The sequence below is a fragment of the Homalodisca vitripennis genome, unplaced genomic scaffold, assembly GCF_021130785.1.
Source record: "Homalodisca vitripennis isolate AUS2020 unplaced genomic scaffold, UT_GWSS_2.1 ScUCBcl_645;HRSCAF=3110, whole genome shotgun sequence".
NCBI classification, from domain to species: domain Eukaryota; kingdom Metazoa; phylum Arthropoda; class Insecta; order Hemiptera; family Cicadellidae; genus Homalodisca; species Homalodisca vitripennis.
In genome coordinates, this window is record NW_025776784.1 from 54,237 (window position 1) to 82,072 (window position 27,836).

General features: G+C 32.1%; 1 non-coding gene across 1 annotated transcript; it reads left to right on the top strand.

Annotated features, from left to right (window-relative positions):
- Nucleotides 1-14,421: 14,421 nt before the first annotated feature.
- Trnai-aau lies at nucleotides 14,422-14,495 on the top strand. Its single transcript has one exon. It is a non-coding gene; the product is annotated as a tRNA-Ile (tRNA).
- The last annotated feature ends 13,341 nt before the right edge of the window (nucleotides 14,496-27,836 follow it).

A 27,836-nucleotide genomic window follows, 5' to 3' on the forward strand; every position in this document is an offset into this window, starting at 1 on the left:
TGGTATGATATACACCTTAACACCCATTATGTTAAACACAACTCAACGGCAGTTGGAAAGCCTGGTACAAGTGCGGAACAAAACAGTCACAGATAAAATTATTATTTGTTTCCGCCAGGAAAGTGATTGAGATAAGATAAACGATAAGCTAACAGCTGTTAAACATAAACAGTATTAAAGTTAAACAAACTTTGACACGTCTCGAGCTTTGGATTGCTTTTAAAGTCTAGTTAACTTCATGAACTAAGATGATCCCTGACTTCTCCTCGAGTTGAGTTATAAACTTTGTACTTAGTATTTTACCTAATGAAGACTTCTCTTGAAATGATAAGATTTTAAACTAGTATTGCGTGATTACTGCATTAATCGTTAGATTTTGTTTACAATATCAAATTAGAATACACATGATAGTAATCCTAATTTTAAATTTTTTAGCTAGAAAATTAAGAATTTCATTCTAGGTGTGGATTTAGATTAGGTTTAGCTTTGGAGGTTAAATATTGCTTTTTTGACTCAGGTTTAGAACGTGACAGGATAATGTCAGAAGAAAACGCTCACTAAATAAAGTACACAACAGTTAGAAATTTTGATATATAAAACATTTGTTTTTTTTATAAAGGTTAGGATTTTATGCAAAATTGGCATTCAGAATTTCAGAATTGTTCCTTTAATAATTATTTTTAACAGAAACACACGGGATACCAACTCTGCTTATTTGCAATGCACTAACACAAGAATGCGGTTTAAAGTACATAGTTTACAACTGGACATCTGCTCTGGAACCTTGGGTTCACAAGACATATCGGAAGCAGGACTTTATGAGTAGAAATGTATCGATGTAAAATAGCTGGTTAGACATGTTTGGACGTGATTGTCTTGTTACAAATCTAAACTACACAATATGATTACAAGCATGAGAACCAGGACGCAAGCTCGCATGATGACTGGCAATTGAAACTGAACATCAACTTGAGCAGCCAAAATGCACCGTTGTCTCATGTAATGCTAACACAATTGATCACAGTGCGATCAAGAAGTTTGTTAGTAAATTGCAGTTTGTAACTTGCAGGCGGTGCCAGAGTCGCAGTACAATGGGAACTTGTTAGTCTTGATAGATTATCCTTATGGAGTCTGTGTTAGACTTAGTTTCCAGTACAATATGTTATGTTTTTCTTTGAAAAGGTATCTTATTATGGGTAGATTAAATGAGTATAGCTTAATAGTTTTATATATGGTATGAAACGGGTTGAACTGTTTAACACAATTACTAAATATTTTTTATAATTCTTATAAAACTGAACTTTAAAATATTTGGTTTTTTTAAGATTTGTTATTGAGGATGATTTATTTAAAAGGATAATAGGATTGTGACATTTTCCATCGCTATGTGGCCAGTTCATTGCCACATTTTTTGGTTTTAAATTTTTGAGTGCATATAAGTAAAGATTTTTTCCTCAAAACGCAGTGTTTTATTTAATTAACATATAATGGTGGACAGTTTCTAAATACTGTTATTTTGACGTGACAACGTCTTAAATTAGGTTGCGGCTCGGAGTCACTCATGAAAAAGTGTAACGCCCGGTAACGTTACGATGCCCGTCCAGTGGGTCCGCCGCACGGGATCCGCACGGGATAAAGCAGATAACTGTGGGTCCGCCGCACGGGATAAAGCAGATAACTATGTTTATTCGTGAAAATGTGGAGTGCTTAGATTCGTCATTTACAACAACTACAACAATAAAGGTAAATAATTGTACACTGATATTTCATTATCGTAAACTATGATTGATTGATTAATTGTTAGATTGACACAAAAGTTGAGAAACTGAGTTTATAGGTTATGTCATACTATTGACAAATGTTAATAGTGTTAAGTAAATTATTAGTTTAAATCACTCTGCAATCAATCGTAATTCAGTCGATTGAGAAGAAACAGCGCGTATTGCTAGTCAAACATTTAAAATAACAAATTATAACCTCTAACCTGTCATAACAGTGCGACCGAACAAACGAACTAAACCGACCAATCATTACGCGCGGAGTTAGAATTTAACTGTGTTTAGCAAGAATTTCAAATTCCAATTTTAGTAAATGTTTTATTCAACTTTACCATTTACAATAACAAATTTTAATTAACTTCAAATTATGTACAATGTTTTAGTAAACAAAATATATTTCTATAGTTAAAATTTGTGCAATTCTTATTTTCATTCAATTCCTTGTTCCTATTGTGCAATTTAATAATATTCATATCAATAAATATTCTACCGAGAAAAAGACGTTGTCACGTAAAATCTTCGCCCGTAAAACCGACTTTACAGGCAACCATATTTTTTTTTTAAACACTTTTTTATTTACCTAAATATGTTAAAAAAATAACTATTAAAAATATTCACCTTTTGGATTTAGGATTAGCCATTCATTTCAGATCATCAACATGCCAAGTAATAAAAAGCCGATACCACAGGATTCTACCAAGTAGTGTTATACTACGTCTCAATCAAGCATATATCTACCTTGAAGTTTTTGAGATTAAATTCGGACCTTCACATCTAAATGTATGTTCAAATGGCACACTGATATGCGGGAAAAACATGTAGGACGTCAACAGACCTCTGATCTATTGGATAGACGAGAGATCTCTCATCCAGGATGCCAAGAAGGGTAAGCAGGATCAGAACCAAAGAAACACGACGAGCTACACATCATTGGAGGTGATTGGTGAATATCTGACGTAACAACGCAACGTGAATAAATAGGTAGGCGTCGTTATGGTGGCAAATTTACTTTGTTGCCACATGTTCAATATATTAAAAACCGCTTAAGAAACCGTATCTAAGCATACATTTTGCAGCTCAATCGGAGCTGTCTGTAATTCGTTGAAGAGGTACTTCGTCTACGTACAGCCCCAGCTGCAGTATAGGATCCTTGCCTGGGACAGGGCCTCAGCGTGTATGTATTTGAGCTGCTATGTGTTACGCAAAGAAGCATAATTAAACCCATATTAGTGAAGGACAATTGATAATCTACTAATGCACTCTTTTAAGAATTTCCAGTCATAAATATTCGCCAATCGTACATTCAAGCTTACTTAATATTTATTTGATTTAACACTCAAGAAATATCTTCTAATATGCTTCATGACAGAAAAAATGTTCACTTAACTGGCCTAGCTGCAATTTACGAAGCTTAAGTTCATACTACATTGTGCATCAGGTGTACCGCAGATTGGCTGTAGCAATAATTGAAGCGTCGCTGTGTACAGGCGGAGGGTCCGTAAGTGGCTGTTCCGTATCGGTGCTGCTGCTGCAGAGATGTTGATACAATCTCCGTACAATCATCACCTGTAATTATTTTTCAATTAATAATTTCTCCCTTCAAAGTAGATTTTCCATATTTTAGTTCATAATTTTAAATTTCAAGATTTGCAGTAATTTCTCCATTGATATTAATTAACTAACGTTTATTATCTATATTTTAAAGATTTTAAATAAAGTTTTTACACAACAGTTAACTTTAATTTGCTTCTGTAATTTTATCATTTTTAAAATTAAAAATATGCTTATAATTGATTTATACTTAATATTAATATAATCTATGGTTGCTTAATATATGACCAAACACTCCAATAAAATGAAAAAGTTTTATTTTGTGAGGCCTTTCGTGCTCAAAGAACACATCGTCAGACCCACATAACTGAAATAAAAGTTATGTGGGTCTGACGATGTGTTCTTTGAGCACGAAAGGCCTCACAAAATAAAACTTTTTCATTTTATTGGAGTGTTTGATCATATATTAAGCATTTAGAATTTCCAATAAGAAGACGCTGGTAAAATGTAATCTATGGTTGTTACTTTTAATTATAAACAAACAAAACTAATTTCAGTGACTTAAACAATGGTCAATACATATATTTTGTATAAGACCCATCTCTGCACGCAGTCAACTGATCTACGAAGTTATCTGAACAATTCCTTTCATTGTTGTTGTAATTCCTTATGTAAATTTAAATGTACAGTAAATATGTTTGTATTTTGTAAATAATTTAGAGTTGTGGCACTCCCAAAGATCGTGTTTAAGACAGATCTGGTTTTTTAAATGAGTAATTAACAAATGACTAAAGAGGATGACGGAACGACGTGACTTAAAGGAAGAGTTTTTAACAAAGGGCATCTTTTGCAGTTTAAGTCTTTGGAGAAGACATGCAAGTTATGTTAAAATGATCTATCTTATTCTTGAACCGACACACCAACAAAATAACTTCATCACATATGTTATGTCAAACTTATGATAAATTTTCAAACACACTCAGTTTTTGTTGACCGTTTTAGTGAAAACTTTGCCTCCACATAGCCTTTTGTCCCTAACACGAGTGTAGTCCCACTCCTTTGACAATTTGTATACAACCTCAGCAATACCTGTTACACGACACAAGGCGTGACGTACTTCTACCTTTATTTACGTGTTTTTGGTTTTATTTTATTGCCACTCTTGTGAGGGAACCCGCTCAAGAAAATATTTTTCGATACTTATGACACTAGTACTAGTTGATGTGTTTTCAACTGACACCACGCATAACCGCAATTTTTGGAAAATGTTCTAGCACTGTAAAAAGTTACTTTTTTAAATATAATATACCCATAACCAAAATATTGCAAATGTGAAGAGGGCGTATCTAAATCTCATTAAAGGACATTTTTAAAACACTAACATTTCTTTCTATATCTCACCATTATAAAACTGAGACTGATGTAAACCCTATAGTGACCTTATGACAGTTTACATTGTACTAATATATGGGCATTTAAGAGGCCAAATTATTATTAAAAATTCAAACGGTTCCCAGGTTTGTTCAGGATCTCAATGGAAAGCTTGGCTTTGGGGTGTCCGTCTGTCTCAAATATTTATCTTACTGAATCTTATTGATATATTTGTTCAAATTGTATAAACGTATTGTTTCAAAATAAGACACAAAGGTCCATTAAATATTTCACAATCAATAATTGTGTTATACATTTTGTATGACAACATAATAAAAAAGTTATTATATGGCCGACTTATGATTACATGATTTTTTGTGTACCTGTTGATTTAGTAACAACTAATTACAACCTTTCAGCGTGATTTCGTCCTCTCAAATGATGAATTTTCAATGATGAATAACTATTTATTTTTCTTAGTAAGAGAAATAAGGGCGTGGTGTTTTTAACCCATTGAACAATTGTAAAAAGTATATAATTCATTTATAAAATTTAATTTTATTAAATGAAATATATGAGGTAAAAAAATTCGAGGTAATGCCCATGACATGATTATAAGAAGAACCGGTCGGTTCATGAATAATTATCGCCGATATCGGTATAATATGAAGCAATTTTGTTCATATTAGAGTAATTTTCTCGCAAAAATATTTCATAACTGTCTGTCTGTATGTCCGCACGATATCTCAAGAACGAACTTCCCTATAAAATTGACAGTTTGCATGAAGCTTTATTTCTATACAGGCGATATCAATTTCGATGATGGTGCATGTCTCTCCATAGCATTGGACAAAGCTTAGAGAAAATGTTTACTTTGTTCTCATGGGTAACCATTATGGCAACATGAAAATCATATAATAAAGAAGTTAAAAAAATATATAATCACATGAAATAGTGACAAATGTGACTAAAAATTTGAAAATTTGTATACAACCTCAGTAATACCTGTTAAAACGACACGTGATGTGACATACTCCTGCCTTGTTTTATTTTACGTACTTGTGCTGTGAATTTTGACGTACAATAATATATTCTAAAGAAAGAATACACTTACATTTTAACGCATGTATATAGTTGTATCTTCTTACATCTTTCTACATGCTGTTGAAAGATCGTGGTTAACTTCGATAAATAGTACAGAATAGAACACATGAGCCATGACGTCATAGCGGTAAGGTTCACGGACACGAGGAGAGAAAGTTTGGTCGACTCCATTCTCTAATGGACCGCTGAGAATGTTCCGGGTAAACCAGAGCTGGGCTTTTATTTCCACAGTCACCTCTTCATTGTTTTCCACCTCAATCCACACCCCACACGATACCTATCGACCGAATGTATTTTGTATTTTGTTTAAAACGAGAAATATTATTTAGAATATTGAAATGATTTGATATAAATATTTTGTTGTGTCATTTAGTTCTAAAATTACGTAATAATACGTTATTCGATACATTTATAATTATTTGACAGTGTCATACAGCCATTTGCAATTGATCAAGGGTATAAACTAGATAAGACTGTATTGTTTTTAATTGATACGTACAACGCGAATAATAGTGAAGTTTTAAGTTATACAGTCTGTTTCAGACAACCTGACTGAAATGCTAACTTCAGAGGTGTAGTAAGCAGACTTTTTAGTAAATTAACACCAAACTATTTGTTTAAAAAAATTTCAACTTTATAAGTATAAATTATATTTATTATACTACAGAATAAAGCTTTTTATATATTTAATTTGATAATATTAAATTGTATCAATGAATCATATAAATGTTTTAATGTTCAATTGGTTTAAAAACATCACCACGTATTTATTTCTCGTACTAAGAAAAAATATATATTTTTTGATAATTAAAATTCCATTTGATGGGACTTACTTACACTGTAAGGTTGTGATTAGCTGTAATCAAATCCACAGATACACAAAACACATACAAATTGAGCTTCATAAATCGGCTACATAATAATTGTTTTTCTAAGTGGTAATACAAAACTTATAAAAATGATTATTGAGTTTGAAATATTTAAATGGAACATCGTGTCTTTTTCTAAGACAATATAATTATATGATTTTAAACTAATATCTTAGTAAGATTCTGTGATGTTTGAAGACAAACATTTGAGACAGAATAATACACAAAGCCGAGTATTCCATTGAGATTCTGAACAAACGTGGGAACCGTTTGTAATTTGTAATAATAATTTGGCCTCTTAATTTCCTATATAGGAGTACAATGTAAACTGACGCAAGTTAACCATAAATAGTTTCAATCAGACTCAGGTTTACATATTGAGAGATTAAAAAGAAATGTAAATGTGAATTTTCCTTTAATTTTATACGGCTTACACTCCACTTCAAATTTTAAACTTTTATGGTTACGGGCATTTGACATTAAAACAGTACATTTCACGGTGCTAGAATATTTTGGCAAAAATACGGTTATGCATGGTGTCAATTGAAACCTAGTGTCATAAAGTATCAAACATTATATTCTTGTGTAGGTTCGCACCATAACAGTGGCAATAAAAAAAACACCTTTTTCTAAACACTTTAGACCACCATTTTAAAACGAATATAAGTTATAAATGTTTCACCTCGCAAATGCTTTATAATACAAATACCTTTGACCCTTGTAGTTTATATCTGACTTTGTATAGCAGTGGATAGCTCTGACTGAATCAGACACTATAGAGTCATATGTCCAGACTATTAAATCATTGGCTGTCTCATTATATCCTAATGGATTACGTATTCATTATGAATCAAACAGACCGGTTTATATATTCAAATCTGCTACGGATATACCAAACTATCGAGTACATAAAGGATATTGCATTTTAGTAATTATGCATCACTATTATCTAAATAATTTCGTGTACATTAAACTAGATTTCATTTTTCAAAATTTAAAATTGGCTTATACATTTACTCGGTAATACGATCGACTACGTAGGTCTAAATATTTACATAATTTTTCTCTGTATTTTTACAAAGGTATCTTTTAGAATATTTATTATAAAACCATAAAAAGACCGGACGAAATCTCATAGATGATTTCATTTGTTGGGATTTATATTTAAAGTCACTTAGTGTAATTATATAGCATCAATAATAGGTTAAAATAAATGATATACGTTAAAAACAATATTACAGTGAATAATTTGAATTTATGAATATCCAATTCATTTAAACTATGTTACATCAGTAATGACAAATTATTTACACCAGTGAAAGGTAATAGGCATGTAAATAACAATACAAACGCAAACGCAAAGTAAGTATCGCATATATTAAGCTGAACACAATGTTAATTACTCAGTGTTCTGTCCTATTCAATGATCCCACATAATTTGTTGTAATTGCGGTGAATATTCATTGTCTATTCTGTGTTTGTATACTCAACAAATAGAGTAAAAACCGTTATTACACGTTGAATTGTTTTGTTATTTGTTATGAATCCTTGTTTGCTGAAACGTAAATTTTTAAAAATAATTTCAATACGATAAAAAAATACATATTGTGATAAATAGATGTATGCTGTTTTATTGGCTGAGCGCTAGCGAAGCCTTTCAATTTTGGGGCTGGAATAATGTGTTTCTCTCAGTTCAAACGGTATTTCGAGATTGCACTTACCTACTGACTTGAAATTTTGCTCAAGGTTCAGTTGTATGTAAGCAACATCGAGTTTGATAATGGTGCATGTCACTTCATGAGATTTGGCTGGGCGTTGGTGAACATTTTGTATTTGATTAATGAGTAATCATGATGGCAAAAAGAAAATCGCATAATGCATAAATTGTCGAACACATTGAGTATAATCATATGAAATTTTTAACATTTGAAATAGTAGCTTAAATTATTCTCTTGCATGAAGAAGGAACAGGTTATACATAATCAGCATATTCCTAGGAGGAATTAGTAAGAATAGCACTGATTTTGAATTTCGTTGAGACGTTACCATATATAGATTTAAAGACATGAATTGCAACAAAACTAATAGTAAACTTATCTCAGTATGCGTTACGACAGAGCAAATTAGTCAGCTCCCAGCAATAGGCAGAAGAGTCTTACAGACTCCCTCTCGGAGGCAGGCTTATAAGAAATACGACAGTCAGGCACAATACACGTTAGAATAAAAGCCGAGCTTAAAGGTGTGAAAAGAATACACATTGAAATACATAACTGAAATCTGTATGATGGTAGTTATGTATTTTACTGTATTGTATGGAATATTATGTCTAAATCGGTTTCTGTTTAACTATAACTGTGTAGCTTATAAGGTTAAATATCAAATGTTTATCTTCGGAAAATTTTGAGCATTTTGAATGTTACTTTAAAGGAAGTTTAAATTTTGAAAACACATTATGCCTTGTTAAGAAATTCTAGAATGTAGGAGATCCCTCTGTAACTGAAATTAGTACAGGCGACACTTCTAATTATAGCTTTATGAACTTTTGGTTCTTTATCTGTTGATACGAACTCATAAGCTCCAAGTGTCGGAGGAAATAAAAAGACGATTCCACTACTCAGAGAACTCTTGGCGGTTCATTAATAAATGTAGAAGCCTTTCAGTTCATTTGTGTATGCACAACACTTTATCTCTGTGAAATGAAAGCTTTGTTTGCCCTCTATTATTTTACATTTTTCTTTATACAAATACATGGGGAGGAAGTTGGGTATTGTTTTCAGGCAACAATCATTTAGTTAGTTTGTATGTACTTGTACACGTGGTGTATCATACCACCCTTGCAGTATACCAATATGTATTTTGCAGGCGAAAAGTTAAACCTAACTGAACAAAAAGCCATACTTGATCAAATAACCAAAAAGTTTAATTTTTTTAACTTTTTGATCAATTATTAAGTACAGCATGTTCCCGTAAACCCAGAGTAGATGATCAAATTCTGAATCATTTAAAATATAAAAATGGGGCAAGTTGCACATAAATTTAAAAGATCCTTTCAGCAGACTATATTAAAGAGACTTTTAAAAATCTTTCTCTATTTAATAATGATTAGTAAAAATTAGTAAACATATGTACAGATTTTATTTTAGTAACGAACAAACTAATATGCATGTTACTACATATACAATACACAGATACACATACACATACAATAAACATACATGAATACAAAAAAAACAGATACATAAATATATACTAGTATATTTATGTATATTACACCTATATGTAATATACATAGGTTTTATAGACGGTATAATCAGGTTTGTTTAGCAGATGGACGGTTATAGCTGTCTATGCTATAAAATATGTTCCGCACTTAATTAATTATAAAGATTCTTTTAAAAATATTTTTTCAATTTGTAAGTAAACGATGTTCTACAAACTCTTTTACAGGGTCTACAGATAATGTTCTCAAGAACTTGAAATGTAAGCATTGGTCAAGTTATGCATCATTGTAGAAGTTTTGTTGACCAAATTATTTGTAATAATTAATTATCTCTATCTATTTTAAAAATCGTTAGAAAAATGTGTAGAAATTTGTATTTTTATGTTATTTTGTAACGAATAAACAAACTGTTGCATCAAAAATAAAATAAACACGAATTGTAGTAATAAAAATCTTTAAGCAATACCATACATAAATATATTATGAAATATCTTGATTATCTCTAAAAATGTAAATATTGTACAAAAATAAACTCTTAAAAACCAAAACTCATAAATAGAACGGCAGGTCATTTTATACAATGTAAAATAGCCGACGAAAAACTGAATTCGAAATCATATTAAAGTGTTTATTATTTTTTCCTTTTATTATTAATTTGTAATTTTTGAATATTTTCTATGTAGTCTTATATTTAACATTTTTAAATTGCGTAAAAGGAACATTTTATTATAACAACAATGAGCAATTTATTATTTTATAGGTATATAAAATTAAAGACGCCACAACCGCAGGGATAAACTGTCGATGAAGTCATCGATAAAATGCTGGACACAGATAAACTATGTGTTATACAGAGAAAGTTTCTCAAAGGATGTGATGTATTGGTCTAAAGCCAGCAATAAATCAACCTTTTGAAAAGTCACATATTCTCCATGTCAATATAAATAAACATTACGTGGGTACTCAAGTCTTCTTTATGTGTAATCAGTGAATAATTGTTCTTAATACATGTAGGAGTTCTTGTATTTGGATAATTTATTTATATTTATAATCTTAATCGTTTCAATTTGTTTCATTTTGATCATTTTATTGTTACAAAAACGACCTACTTACTATTTAGATTTAGTGCATTTCAGCTAAGTACATTTCTATTAAACTTCTCCAAGACTAAAATCTTAATAAGACTTATTCAAGTCTTCTAAACATAACGTAGTTATGGGTTTTTTCAACGGCTACGCTTTCAAGATGACTTCTAGTTTTTTTACTCTCCACAGAGAATTTCTTTTCTAATTTCTAATTTTTCCCCACAGAGAGTATGACTTACGTGTAGTTCACTTTGAGATATCTTGGAAACCACGTGCTTAACTTTTTAACATGTATCCTGTAGTGTCTGTAAACGTCTAAGACCAGTCAAGACAACAGCATTGTTGTAAGTTATCTCTTCACAGGACGATGCAGTTTGTGGAGGCGTATTCACGTAACATAATCTAACGTCCATAAAAATAAACATATTTTTGTAATATAATATGTTAATAAATATCAACTTAATGCAACAAGAATGGTTTTTGTGCCGGGTGTAATTGATTTATGTTTATCAATAGCAGTTTATAATGTAATTACTCTACTAATATAGAAAGAAAAAAAAATGTTTTCTCACTTAATTTCACACCATCGAATATTTCTCTCGTAGATGAACTCAAATCTCTTTCAATCACATATCTTACCTTTACCCAAATAGACACTATGCAAACTAGGAAATTCTAATGAATCAGGAAATGCCTATCCGGTTTACTCACAAATTTTCATGAAATGAAATCCAAGGTTCCAAATAAAGGATAAATTCAAAACTGAATAACTAAATATAATGGTCTGACACGAAGAATTTAGAAGTTGTGTTGGTGTGGAAAGCGTACATTACTTTATAGGAATCAAAGTAAAATTCTGTTTAGAATACACTTTCATCTTCTTAAATAGAAAGTATCCCTTCATTTGAAATGATATTTTACCGAGAAGACGCTAATTAGGTCGAGAATTTCTTTTGTTCGTTTCGGTCGTCTGTGAATTTATTATGAACACCTGGAATATATAAGCTCTAGGATCTTCAGAAATTCTACTACTAAAACTAATCAGGATGTACGAAGGCATGTCTTATGAAGTGAAAATATTACTTGAGTCAGGTAAGGACGAATACGGAGAACTGACTACCAGATTGAGGAATATAGTTTTTTTGGAGGCGACCTCTAAAATGCTTTTTATTTAAATTATTCATCATTGGCTATCATCTAAGCACTAGAGCTTGAAAACTCTTGCCCAATGTAAAAATAAATTCTAGGATAAAAATAGTACGAGTATTGCAAAAACTCCAGAGAGGTATTTAAAGGAAACAAGGACCTTAATAATATTTCTATAAACCGCTTGCGCGGCATAATGAGGCAAGTACGTACATGGAACTAAGCTGTCACCAATATTATAAATAACAAATTATCGTGATAATATAATAAATCACCACTGATGCACTCTCTGCTCTCGGCACGTTTTTGGTTTTAAGGGCGGAATAAATCTCTACACAGTTTCGTGGTTGAAGAGATGCGGGTTTAATACATGGGCCTTAGCACAAGTACGAGTTGACCTTATCTTGAGAACTATTAATCGTGGTGAAGGTGGAGTAGTGTGGGGAGGAGCGTTTCATTTGGAAAAATTAACACAACTCAGGGCATAGTTGTCAGTCATTCCCATTAGTGTAGTAATGGGCAAAAAATCCAACCTAAGATTGCCAAATCGGTTTCTGGTTAAGAATGATAAAAACTTTAAGAGATTCAGCGGTTAAAAAAAGCGATCTAAAAATTATTATTTAAATTACGAGGAATTTTAGATAATTGAACCTAAATAAGACATTTTTTGCTGTTTTGTATCATACCCAAATAAAAACACACAGCTAAATACATGCAACATTTTAATTTTTTTGCGCTATGTTCATGTTGTATAATATAACTTAAAACAATTTTTTAGTTTATAGAATATGACTTTGCGAAATGACAATAGCTAATTAATGTTTATTTAAGCAAAATGACATATCTATTTAAAGAAATAATCTTTGCCCTAAATATTTTTTCTGGCCTTGTTTAATTTTAGGGTAGTAATCATTTGGAATTTAATATTTGTGGTATGCAGCTAAGGAATATCAAAGAATAAGAAATATAGTACAGCAATTAATATTGCACAATTAAACACGTGTTTAAAAATGCTACTAACTCATACGAAGCACAAATACATAAACCACAAACTCATGTTGGAAGGACAAAACAGTTAAAACAATTTCGCTGTCGGTTTATGGCCAGAGTCACGTTGGCCGCTGCTTTGTTTCAATATTCAGCCCTTCACCAAGTACAAAGTGGCTTTATCTGGACAGGATCCCCGCTTATGTTTGGTTAATCTACTCGCAAGTCATCAACAAGAGAATCATTTCTAAGCTAAGCCTTTATATATATATATATATATATATATATATATATATATATATATATATATATATATATATAAACTTCATGCACTCTGAATTAACTGTAGGTTAATATATTAAAATGCAGTTTAAGGATCACTGATAAGACAAGAAAACACGTCAATATTCTAAATTGAATTGACCAACATGCCTTTAGTGTTATGAGTACATTTTTCTGAGATAAAGATAGCGTCTATTTTTTCAAAGTTGAGATTTATTTGGTCAATCTTCCCTAATGCAGGATTATAAAGAAAAGGTTAATAATTTCAAAATTCTATATCTATGAATACTTTGAATAGTTGAATTTTAAACAGATTTTTATTGGGGGTCGAGATAGTAAAATAATGTTCACAAACAAATTCGAAATAAACTCTTTTGAATAATTCGAAAGCCATTTTAAGCGAAAAAAAAAACAGTTTTAAAATTAATATTATATGCAGGAAGTCGTCCTCCAGAGGTTGTAATAGAAAATTTAAAGGTCTGGGATGACTTCCACTTGCTGCTGCCAAGATCTCTAGTGCAATCTTGAAAAATATGTAGGCTACGCCAAAATCATGAAATGCTAATTAATTACGGTAAAACCTATAAACATTTTAATGTTCGGTTAAGGGTTTATCTAAGAGCTTCTTATGGTTTTGAGATATCTCAGGATATTAACATAATATTTGAAAGTACGAAAATACGCTATTTGAATGTGTGTAGATACACTAAGATTTGTATTTAAACCTTAACTGTTTAGGTGTCAAATTTCAGATCACTTTTGGTAGTTAAGAAGATGGTAATAAATAACAACAATTAATAATAACTAATCGTTATTAGTGAGTCCAGAAGGCCACATTTTATATACTGTAGAAAATAAAGAACACGGGGGCTAATATAGACCCCTGTAGAAGCCAAATATTCAAATGTATGTAGCTTTTTTACTGAGGCCAAGGTGAACTTAAAATAATATTAAGGTAAGTCAAGTGAAGTGTGACAAAATAGATCTGTGTTGCGGTAAAGAGAATGCTGCAATGTGCGAAAACCTACGGCCCATTAGCTCAGTTGGTTAGAGCGTCGTGCTAATAACGCGAAGGTCGCGGGTTCGATCCCCTCATGGGCCACTTACGTTTTTGTCACCTCTGTAACAACTGAACATTTAGATGTGGTCAGTTCATACTTATAATACTATACTTATATTTTTTTAATTTTATTTTCACCTTCTAAAGAACCAATATTTGTAAGAAAAATTATTTACAATACAAAGTTAAAGAATGTTAATCTATTTAATAACATAAAAGGCGGCTGTTGATTTGTTCATACAAAATTACATATGGTAGACATTTTTAGTTAATATAAGCAGTTATTAAGTAATATTTATAATTATCTAGTATTTCAGCATATTTCCTGAGAATTTAAAATTTAGAATTTTAGAAAGTTTTCATGTATAATAAAATTATTTTAAGTATTAACGTGAAGAATTTATACATTACGTAATACATTAACATTTTTATATCAGAACATTAACTACTAAATTGTATGGAAATAATCTATTTGTATTGCAGTAGATTGTAAATAGTGGATCAATAGCTCGGAGACGGAAGAGACTTATAAAGCTTCGCTTGGCTGCCTGCCGTTCTAAGTATTCTCTCTTGGTTCTGTAATTTTTAGTTTTGATCCACTATGCGTAGCCTACATTAAAGAATACTGTATATTTTATTGCATTAATGAGTTCATTATGATTTAATTGCATTCGACGTCATTAAATTTAGAAAGAAAAGAAAGGCACGATTTTCACTTCATTGGATTTCATTACAAACGCATGTTTACAAACAGGAAATTTAATTTTTAGATCTGTCTACTAAACACAATTGAAATCGGGTAGTTCTATCCAACCATTGTTAATTTACCTTCTTAAAATATAGTCAGTTATGCTTAGATACCCTATAAGACATTCACATAATTAAACTCTCATATTAATTAAATCTTCAAGTGATTTTAAACTGACAACGGAGTATAAAAAAATCCGACAGAAAGTAACGAAGTCTACCAACCGATCCAACGAAGTAACTTCATCACATGTGTTACAATGTTACATGCTACCGTTTCATATATCGTTCTCGGATTGTTATCCGACGTACAAATTTTGTTGAGATTTTCTCGTTGCCATCATGTTTATCCATAAGAGCAATGTACCAGAGATATTTCTTGAACCAAGCCGAACTGTGTACAAGTTTCGCTTTTAGGATCTTTCTTTTAAAAATTAATTAATTAATTACATTGTAAGACAACACCACATACACACACTGTATTGGAAAGTGTCAATTACGAACTAAAGTTTAACAAAATTTGTTTCATTTTTAGTTTCAATTAATTCTGAAATGGAGTACGTAAAATCACAATTATGTGGATGTCCTCCATTATGTAAGTAGATAAAACTTAATGGACCTTAAAACGAAAATAACATTAGTCATATTAAACCGAGGACGTGGTCTATGAAGGTACTACTCCCCGTTCATCGTACCGTCTATTGGTAAAACCAATAACAAAAAATTAAATAAGTACGAAATTCGCCTATAAAGAAATCTAGCCCTTTTTCTTGCCCGCAATAAGACAACAATTAAAATCTTCATTTTTGAGAGGAAAATCCTTTATTTGGCAAAGAGGAATATTTAATTTAAACGAACATTTAATCTGAGGGTGTGCCGTACATCCTCCCTCTTGAAAAAAGCCCACCTAATCAGCTTTAACAGCAACCGGCGTTGAAGGGAGGGGAAGGATTTCAGTTGGAATCACAATAAATGATGAAATACAGAAATACATGGCAAGGAATGGAAGTTAGATATACCGCCTGTATATAGGCGTGACGAGTTTTGACCTGATGTAGATTATGACAAGTATGAGGAAACTCGATTTTGTAACTAATTTATTTTTTTATAAATAATGCAAGATGTAACGGACTTTTAAGTTTGAAGCGTACTTCAAAAATAAAATATTTTATCTTAGACTCCATTAAATAAATCAGAAATAACGCACTAAAAGGATTATTTTGGTATAAAATACTAAAACTGTGTAAGCAACGTTATAGGTTGCTTAGATACAATTTCTCGTGTAAGTCTAATTTGCAAGGTAGGAGTACGATAAACCAAGTATTACGAAGTAGGCTTCGCCGCGGTTGTATCAGCAATTTTAAGTCTATAGCTTGTCATTAGGCTATTATGTGACATATACAAATGTCATATAATTGTAATGAGATGTTCACAGATTTATTAATTATGCAATTTTCTCGTTGAGACCATAGTAAACACCAGTGTAAATATGTTCGCTAACGCCTAGCCAAATTCCATCAAACATGCACCATCATCGAACTCGATGTTTGCCTTTATAGAAATGAAGCTTCTGGTAAAATTTGAATCATTTTTGTCAATTTATCTTTCGAGATATTGTGCGGGCAGATATACATACATAAAGAAATTAAATTTAAATTTCGAATTATTGACTGAATAATTACTTTAACAATTAGAAAAAATCAAATTTAATTTGATTAGGCACAAAATGTCTGAACTATTTGATTTAAGTATTTTTGTATTACCAAAGCTCATTTACATTTAAATAAATTCAAAATTAATAATACAGGGTGACCACCGGGAACCGGACGGTTTTTTAAATAAACATAAACCATTTACTTTTTAACATAAAACTCATTTTATTACATATAAATGTTTGTAATTACATGCCATTTAAGAACAATGTTACTTATGGAATATAACGTCAAATAGATGGTGTCCATTTTCTTGAATGCAGGTTTCTAACCTTTTAAGAAAATCCACATGTACACGTTCGAGAAGCTCTTGATCAATTGCTGCCACTTTGGTCTTGATTGCATCCTTTAGCTCTGCCAAGGTGCGAGGTTTGTTGTTGCAGACTTGTGATTTGAGGTACCCCCACAAAAAAAGTCACAAGTCGTCAAGTCTGGTGACCTTGGGGGCCACTGGATGTCGCCGAAACGGGAAATGAGCCTTCCTGGAAACATCCGACGGACCACAGCCATTGACAAGCGAGCAGTATGCGGTTGTGGCGCCATCTTGTTGAAAATAAACGTGTTCATTTCTGTCTAGACATCTAGACAGGATTTTGCTTGTTAACTTCTCCATTTAAATTAAAATGTGCCTCATCACTCATAATGATTATTGTGCTGTCATTATCTTCGAGCAACACTTGCATGTGAACGGCGAAGTCCTCTCGCTGAGCGTAATCTCTTTCCTATAGCTTCTGAACAACACACATTTTATAGGGATGAAATTTTAACTCACTTTGCAAAATTTTTCGCACTGATTCACGCTTAAACCTTAGTTCACTTGCATGTCTTCTTGCTGAAACGACTTGGGCTCCGAATGAGGGCTAGTCTCACTCTCTCGACGTTTTCCGGCGTCCTTACGGTCTTCCTTGGGCCAGGAGATTTTTTCTTTAAACTGTCGTTCTCAGATTTTGAACCCACCTGAGAATAGTATTGCGGGTAGGAACCGTACCATGGCGTCCAAGGTTGAAATGAGTGCGAAAAATCCGTTGTACCGTTGTAACAGATTCGCCATTTTGCACATACGCGTCGTATGCAAACATGCGATGCTCCACTGTCCCACTGCTCCATGGCTACTGAAATGGCATTGTATAGCGAAGTCATTCACCACACTCTCCCCCCTCTCCCATCTTGGCTGAGCGTGTACTAGCAATTCCAAAAACGTCCGGTTCCCGGCGGTCACCCTGTATAAATCTAAAAACTTTCATTGCTGCTAAAACATTGTAATATATATTAAATTACGAATAGGGTTTACTATAGGAACAGTATTTAAATTTTCTCTACTTATATTCTAGATTATTCAAGGTTATGACAAAAGTTGACATACATGTAAATTAAAGGCTTACTAGTTAATGTGAATCATTTCATGAATTATTTTACTCCAAAGAACGGATCGGAGCGAGTTGGCTAGTTAAATTTCCCGACTGTTGATTATCGTGAAATATTGTCTCCATTATTATTCGCAGTAAACGAAGGTTCCACCCCAAACATAACGAGGGAGAGGGTTGGGCGGTTTTCGAATGAAAGGGAATTGTGTGGAGTCGATAATTGAGTTTGGGCCAGCGAGAGAGTCCTCTACTTGAATAATAACGGGCCTTTGAAACAATCGCTTATTCTGCAGAGATATTGTCCAGTACAGTCCAGGATGGCCGGTTATTGTATAGTCTTTATAATGAAACCGATGATAGTTGATATAAAGACATATTTACACTCACTGTTTGTGCATCAGTAAAATAGACAATATTCCATTTTGTTTCTATTTGTTTGTGTTCTTCGGGAAAAGTATCATTCTTTTTTAAATTATATAAAATTAACCATATACCTTTCATTAGGAGATTGGATATTACTAATTCAAGTTCATTCTTGATCATAAAATATCATCCAAGAAGTGTAACGGACGTTTTCAGCAGAATTCCCTCCTTAAATAGACAATTTATGTCGAATTTTGTAATCTAAATGTTCACTCCGAACAGGCTAAGTGTGACGATTGTATTGCCAGATTGCCAGAGTTCGTTACTGACGATGATTTAAAAGATTAACAGAGTTTCGGATATTATAAGAATGGAAGAAGTCCCTATTTTAAGATTTGGATAACTTTTTAAGGTAAGTGGAAAAATTCTGTATACCCCCTTATAAAAGTCGAACGGTGGAAGCAACCATAATGGCGTCTGTTATGAGGTGTCTCTAGGTGCAGATACACTCTTAGGAGCTATGGTGTCAGCGGGTGGCAACATTAAAAGCTAAAATCTTGGATTTGGGTAGAACGTTTCAAATGGGGTCATCTGGCATCATTTTTAACTGTCTCATCCTCAGTAGAAAAATATAAAATATATGTAACGTATCTTTATTTTTTTACATCTTTAGTCTTACATTTTATCTAGTGTAAAGATTTCCGGTTAAAGTATATTAAATCAACTTTAATAAAACAACAGAATTAACTTTTGTTTTCCTAAGAATAAAGCAGCTCAACATGATGTGCCTTATTAGCCAATACTTGTTTGACAAATTCTACCTACATCCAAGATGGTGGATGACGAGATAGTCATCGATGTCATCATAGATTCTAAAAATTGGCCCCCTACATGCGTACAGACCCCATACCAGGTATAATTGTAATTCCTGTAACCGTCCTAAGTTTAAAGGGGTGTATCCAGAGTTTTGCCTTACCCTTTATATTCTCTATAACTGGCTTATAAAAAGTATACTTTAGAGCAAAGTGTTACTATTTTTCCATTTACTTTGCTTAGAGTATTTTTTATTTTACATGGTAGTTTTAAGGTTCATAACGTCAAGTATTTTCTGCGTTTAATGGACACTTCTCTCTAATATATCTACGATTTCCTGGAATTAGCAACAATTGAGGTAAATATTAGGCGACAAGTGAGGTGGCATTGAGTTACGACGGTGGTGAGTGGATAATATTACTGGCTTTCTAATGGAGGTACCTATGAAACTAAAACAGAATCAGTCAGAAACAAATGACTGAGTACACAGAGTTTGCTTCTGAACATTATAACCTCATCGGATGTGCAGGCACGTCCAGAAAATCCCACGTCTTCTCACTCAATTTGCGCAACTTTCAGATCTATACTGATGTTCAAACTGCGTAATAGCGGTCGTGTGTTAGCAATTAACGCAATAGTTTCGTGTACATGAATAAGAAGAAACGAAGAACCTATTTACACAATGGATTGTAATGTTGATGTATAATGTATATAATTACCTGAGAAAATAATTGTCTAAGTAGCTTTTACTCTATGTAAGTATTTATTTGTGACTTAAAAATAAATTGAGAACATACTATATGAATGTCCTTTATTATAAATTCATCTGTGGTCTATTCGGTTTAAAATGGAGATGTAAATGGGATAAATTTTATTTAAAAGTTAGTTTGAGGATTATGTGTATTATCACACTTGAATGGAAACATGTTTCTGTTAAACACAGTTTAAATTTCCAGTTATAATAGTGTTAATAGAAAAAATTTACCAAGCAATATTACTTAAACAGAATAGTCTAACCCTTTTATGTGGTTTCCTCATTCGTTTCTAGAAGTAACATGGATAAATTAATTCGAATCTATAACATATTATGGGTTTTAGGGAAATAAGTTATTAGCTACACATCAGAAAACATGAAATAGAAATGAACGAGAAAAATGGAATAGAGAGATAACAGGAAAAATATGCACAGGAAATGTAACTTGTACCATTTAGCTAATTTACAGTTAAATAACTTTTAATAATAAACCCATATGGGTTCAAGATTGAATAATCAACGAGATATGATATATACATACATGGACTTATTTTATTATATTTGTTTTTTGTGTACATGTACAGGTATATCGTATAACTTGGTATTGTTATTTGTCTGTAAGCAAGTTGCAGTATCAATATGTATCTACTGTTTAAATTAAAACAAGAAATAACTAACGGTGGTACATGTTTCATGCTTTTATCATAACTGTAAACACAGAATAAAATATATTTAAAGGAAGGCCTAAAATACGAAATCAGCTTGGCGTATTAAATTACTAATTAGCAGAGCTCTTTTGGCGGTCTCTTGTCAAAAGACATTCAAGAGCATCAATTTGCTTCCATTGAGAAACTGTTTATGTCACCTCTTCGTGTCTCCCTTAATTTTCCTCATAATTTATCGAGTGTCTAAGGTAGTTTATAAATTTGTGACAATTAGTTTCATTGTTTGGCAACATATTATTAGTATTTCAACATTTTCCTCCAACAAAACATAATTTAATGGTTTATTGGACTATATTGAGTGAAATTTCACTCATGAACAACATGTGATCTTGTAGAATTACCGAATGACCACAACCTAGATGCACCACCTAGGTTATTATTGTTATTTTTGAGGTGATCTGTCTTTTTAAATTCCAATGTTTATTAAAAAAAAGGTATAACATTAATAAAGTATTGTTTAGTTTTATTTCAAGGTTATACATTTAAAAATCAACTTACGATACTTTGTATAATTGATTCATTTTTATTTGTTATCTAAGAAAAAGGAAATTTTTAAATTTAGCACGTTTTGTATTATATATTTGATTAAAATAGATCGTGTTTGTATATCTAGTCTGATATTAAAGCAATGTAAAAAGCACACTTTATTTATCTAGCTAAATATTACATGATGGATGATTTAACGGAATATTGGAGTTAAAACGATTTTTTTTTAACAAATTTTAAATTATAACTTTTTAAACATGCTTATTTAAGTTTTTCCCGGAGTGGTAATATCAACATTATAATGAAATATACTTATAATAATAAAGTTTTTACAATTATATATGTTGTTACGAAAAAATAGAGGGAAATATTTATTGGCTGAGCATTAGCGAAGCCTATACTTAGAAAGGCTGAATAATTTGAACTCTGTACGATATCTCAACAATGAAATGACTTATAGAGTTGATATTTTTGAATGACGCTTAATCTATTTATAGGTTCCAACAGGATGGTGTTTGTCCCTCCATACGGTTGAGTGTTAGTGACAATTTTTACATTGGTATCTGGAGGAACCATGATGTCAATAAGAAAATTAAGAGTAAAGAAATTTGTGAAAAGCTTCATAAAATCATATGACGTTTTAAAGTTTGACCTTGTAATACATGTCGCTGTAGACTTTACATTTTGTATGCAGCCTCATCGAAGTCTGCTACGAAACATGTGTGCGGTTAAACTCCTACCTTGTTTATTTTACAAAAGTTTTGACCGATGGCTGATTTTGCACAGTTCTTGCGTATATTCTATACGACAAAAAAAGTTGGAAAGATGAGTGTAACGTTATCTGACAAACAACAGTCACTTACAATCTCTGTCATGTTACTCTAATGCAAAGATCTCTAGAGACAGGGGCCAAGCTACTGTTACAGTGACAGGACAATATCCATGCTAAAGTGAATTAGATCTTCTCTTATTATACTTGTACAGCAGTCACCGCTTGTTGTACTTTGGTTTATTATAATTCCAACGTTTTATGATGCATTCCTTACCTTTATATTACTTATTTGAGAATTCTTGTTTCATATATATTTAGATCCTAAGTTATATCTGACGTTGATACAGAGTGCTTTAGATGTTGAAGGCAACAATGAGAAAGAGAATGTACCACGAGTAAACTAGCTAATGATTATATTAGAGGGCTAAAAATACTAATATAAAATATAATAAAAGTGTTGTGGCTTCCACAAGATTTCATATACAAAACTAGATTAGGCACTTCATATTTTAGTACGCTTTATGTTTTTTATATTTTCATAATGTTATAGTACATAAAATGTAAAGATGAATATTATCTGGCACATAGTATAATAATACATAGATTCTCAAAACCGGTAAGCTTGTCGTTGGAAAACAGAAAATATTCAACCATATATGATACCTGTATTATTCATATTACTTATTAACGTTTATTTCCTGATTTTATGATTATAGTTTGATAAAAAATTATAGTTTACGTGTACGTACTTAAAACAAGTTACATTAAGTGTTTTTGTAAATGGTAAGCTCAACATTTAGTTTTGAATCCAACACATTTTCGTACCAAAAACTGATTCTCTCATATGTCAATGAAGCCAAACCGTTAATTTAACATTTGTCTTCGAAACGGCAAAGCTTCAAACCAGTGGAGTGATCCTAATAATAAGTGACTAGAACAAAAAAACGCTAGGCACCAAGACTAAAACCAAGATTGGACCACTCTTTTTGTAATTGTTTTCTCAGTTGCGGAATTTAAACCAGTTGTACTAAACCTTTTTGAGGGAAAACGGTCCAACACCCTTAGAAAATATTTACATACCTCTCTGGGAATCGAACCCGTGACCTCTCGGTTAGATTCCCGGAGCCTTACCTCTGCGCTAAGTTGAAGGTCCTATCTGACTAGTTTACTTCCCAAAGTAGCAAGTCCATTTTCGGTGTTATACACTTCCACGTAAGGCCTTTGAAGAAAAATGACTAAGAGATTTTATAATTACAGAATAAGATTATTTATTTTAAACTATGAACACGTGTTTTTTTATAAGGTTTGATTTGGATTTCTTTATAATTTGCTGAAACAATTTATTGGTCTTTACTCATTTGGAATTAATTTTCAAATCCACGACACGAATAATCTGTATATTCGAATACTCGTGGAATTATAAATACATCGAATGAATGAAACACAAAACTCCGGTACTCGGAGCCGCTGCAAAGGTAAAAGGAGCGAGCGAGCCGAGCGTAACGTGAACGGAAAATGATCAAAGTGAGATTTATTTATTAGGCTTACATCAATGTTTCGGCGTGTCTTTGTAATTCGAAACGCGGAGAAAACGATATTTTTCTGTCAAGAAAAAGATAGAAGAGGAGTAAATAATTATTCCAAGCTGTCATGTTTATTACTGAACATTTACAACAGATGTCTTGCATGTTGAAACGTGTCGCGGAATATTGGTCAGAGGTTCATGCCTGAGAGTAATAATTATTCCAAGCTGTCATGTTTATTACTGAACATTTACAACAGATGTCTTGCATGTTGAAACGTGTCGCTGAATATTGGTCAGAGGTTCATGCCTGTTCATGCCTGAGAGTAATAATTATTCCAAGCTGTCATGTTTATTACTGAACATTTACAACTGATGTCTTGCATGTTGAAACGTGTCGCTGAATATTGGTCAGAGGTTCATGCCTGTTCATGCCTGAGAGTAAATAATTATTCCAAGCTGTCATGTTTATTACTGAACATTTACAACAGATGTCTTGCATGTTGAAACGTGTCGCTGAATATTGGTCAGAGGTTCATGCCTGTTCATGCCTGAGAGTAATAATTATTCCAAGCTGTCATGTTTATTACTGAACATTTACAACTGATGTCTTGCATGTTGAAACGTGTCGCGGAATATTGGTCAGAGGTTCATGCCTGTTTATGCCTGAGAGATATAATTATATTCTCTACCCGACTACACTTCCGCTCCACTGATAGAAGAGAGTAAATTGTGCGTGTGCGCCCATCATTGGATCGTTTGTGACGAAAATATCTATATTTAGCCTTTTCAACATAGCTCGTTATAACGATGCTTACAGTTTTGAAAAGGCAGGAGCATGTGTTACATAAAGGGCTTAGCTGAGATTGCAACCAAAATTTCAAGTTTATAACATATTTCTAGTAGGGTACATGCAATATTCTCGTTGCCATCTTGGTTACCCAAAAGAACAGATTATGTTTGATCGATAACGCTTAGCCAAATAACTAAATTCGATTTTGCATATAGATGTGAAGTTTTTTGAAAATGTTAAGTGTTTTAATCAGTTCGTTTAAAGATATCGAGCGGACAGACAGACTGAAATGAAGTTTTCTATCCCCAAAAGCTTCACTAACGCTCAGATAACAACTTGTGAGATTTCCCACACATAAAAAACTAAACTAAACTTGTATTATAAGTTTGGTTTTGTAAAAGTTCACATTTACAGGAAGTATACTGTAAAAGTAGGGTACATGCACGTACTTTTAAATCAACCTTCTAAGTTGACCCTGACACTTTTGGAATTTTGGGTTTGAAGTTATACAGCAGTTTGATACCTAATTCGGCCAAAGTTCTGCCAAAGTATTAAAATTTGTTTTTTCTCAAGTAAAATTAATTACACTGACTTTAATTATACCGAGCTATTACAAACATACTTAGCTGATTTTGGGTGCCCAGTTTAAATATTCATATCAAAATCATCCTACAACTGGTACTTAAGTACCTATTGCCAATTATTAATGCCGAAGTAGATGGATTAATACCGCATTTTTTGCGGAATTCGGATGTGACAATTATCCTATTATTAGTACCTAATTAGTATCAACTAGTGAGAAAAGTATGGTTTATTACATGAACAAAGAAAGAATTATATATTTCCATCAATAGACACTTTAAATTGACATATTTAATGTGTCATTCAGAAATTAGAACTGCAGCTACGCAATATTTTATATTTATATATGTAATTACTTCTAGAGTATTTAAACAATTAAAATCTGGTCAACAGTTTTAGAGCGTGTAATTCCATCAAGCCATTGAACTAGTATATGTTGGCAAAGTAAGTAAATTAGTTTGAAGAAAAGTGTTCTTATACAGCTTGGCTTAGCTTAGGAGATAAATAACTCATACAGACGAGGTGTAGTGAGGTCCGTGGGGTTATTTCAGATAGTTCTGAGGTCCGAAGCTAGGGCTGCGCGACGTATCTTTGATTGTTACCGTTCACATATTTGCTACCGGACTTCTCTCACTCCACAGATTGCATTGCGACCGATCACTTTTGCCTTGTCTCAATTTATAACGTAGGATAACTTATCACTTAAGCATCTAGTGCAATCAAAGCTCATAGCCTAGACATAGTACAACATATAGTGTATCCAATATGGTTTAAATTAACTTAGAAATGGGGTTTTTTACATAAAAATCAGGGATTTTTTCTGTAAAGTTTATTTAACCAATCTCGTAGTTGCATATAAGATAATCTTCAATAATTAATTTAATCCATCTCTCAATTTATATTACAAATAAATAATAAAACTCGGAAACGCTAAGACGAAAAGAATAATTATTAAGTTCTGTAAACGAATTATAATTTTATCATGATTAGAAACGTTAAGCATAAGATGGTTAAAGGGAAGCTTGAATGATGCAATTAGCTTCGGGTATTTAATTACTAATTAGCAAAGCTCTTTTGGCGGTCCTCTTCAAATGACATTCAACAGCGACATTGTGCTCTTTGAAATGTATTTTGAGCTTTCAATGAGAAATTGTTTAACAAATCTCTTCAGGCCTCTTTATGTTTTCCTCATAACTTTTACTCATAAAATTTTTTGTGATGTGTTTTCAATAGGCACTTTTCTCTAACAAAAGTTATATTATGGTTTTATTTAGCCTGCCCGACAATAGAGTGTAATCTTGGTAAAGCCTCAGAGCGCCACAACTCGGTGGCAGTGCCTGGGTTATTGCTAAGAGGATCTCTGTTATTAAATTGTCCACTTTAATAAAAAATAGTAATAAACTACCATTTTTACGTTTTATTACAAAATCAAAACAGATACTAACAATTTTTCAGTATTAGTTCTCTTTCAGTTTTTACTGATTCATGAAATGTAAATTCGAAACTTTTTACTTTTTGTGTGATATAGTAATACAGTTTGTATTATTGGTACAATTATCAAACAATTCATAAAAATTATCAAAGCATTTGCTGCTTTATAAGTAAACATGACAATGTAAAATAAGGTGCTTGTTCATTGTTTTTGTAACGTATTGTAGATATATACGAGTATATATATATATATATATATATATATATATATATATATATATATATATATATATATATATATACAGGGTGGAAAAAAAGTATGGAAACGCTTTCACTAATTTTGTATGGCTTCACTTATACAAATTAAATTTTGTACATCACCACTTGTATTAAAGAACCTAGTTTTTGAGACCAGTGGGGACAGTTTATCTTTTCAGGGGGACGGCCCGTGAGGAGTCGGACGAAAATCTTAAATGTAAGCATAGGCCGAGTTTGGTATCAAATTAAAGGTCTAGTAAAGAGAAACTCATTACCGCAAACCGCACTTAAAAAGGTTGACCCTATCCAGAGTACGGGCCGTATGAATTTCATGACAAAGAAATTTTGTAATTTTGTCCTGTGAAGTAACTAATTTACTTTCAGTAGTATGCTTTATGACGGTTATGTAAATTTGAAAAACAATTTCCAACAAAAAATTATTTTTTTTACCTCTACATTTGTTGGATAACAGTAAATAGGGGTTTTCCTGTCTTGTCTTCAAGAAACTGAGAGTATTAAATAATACCACCGCAACTCCTTATCAACATGAGGACAAGGTCCAGTCCCTCCAGCCCTTTTATCTCAGGCAAACATAAACTGGTTTAGGCAATACAAACAGTACTGTCACAGCAAAACTCCACAATTTTGTATTTTTAATATCAGCTTGGTTTTTTAGTCTACGTTATAATTTCGTCCACGTAAGATAAAGTTGAAAGTCTTCACTAGAAGGTACTGCGATAGTTATAAATTTTTTTACTTAAGTGTTTTACATTTTATTCTACTAGTTTTAAAAGCAATGTCACTTAGTGAGTTTGAGAGAATCACGCTGCTTATGATGCGTGGGTATGGATATCTAGTTCGTCCCTATGAAGAAACAGCGCATTTGTTTAATGACACTTTTCTTGATAGACCCCCAATTAGTAAGTCAACAGTGTTTAAGACAGTAAAAAGATTTGAAGAAACTAGAACAGTCAAAGATCGCGAAAGAAAAATGGCAGGCCTAAATCGGCAACAAATGAACAAAAATCTTTGGATGTACTCCAAAACATTTGTTGAAAATC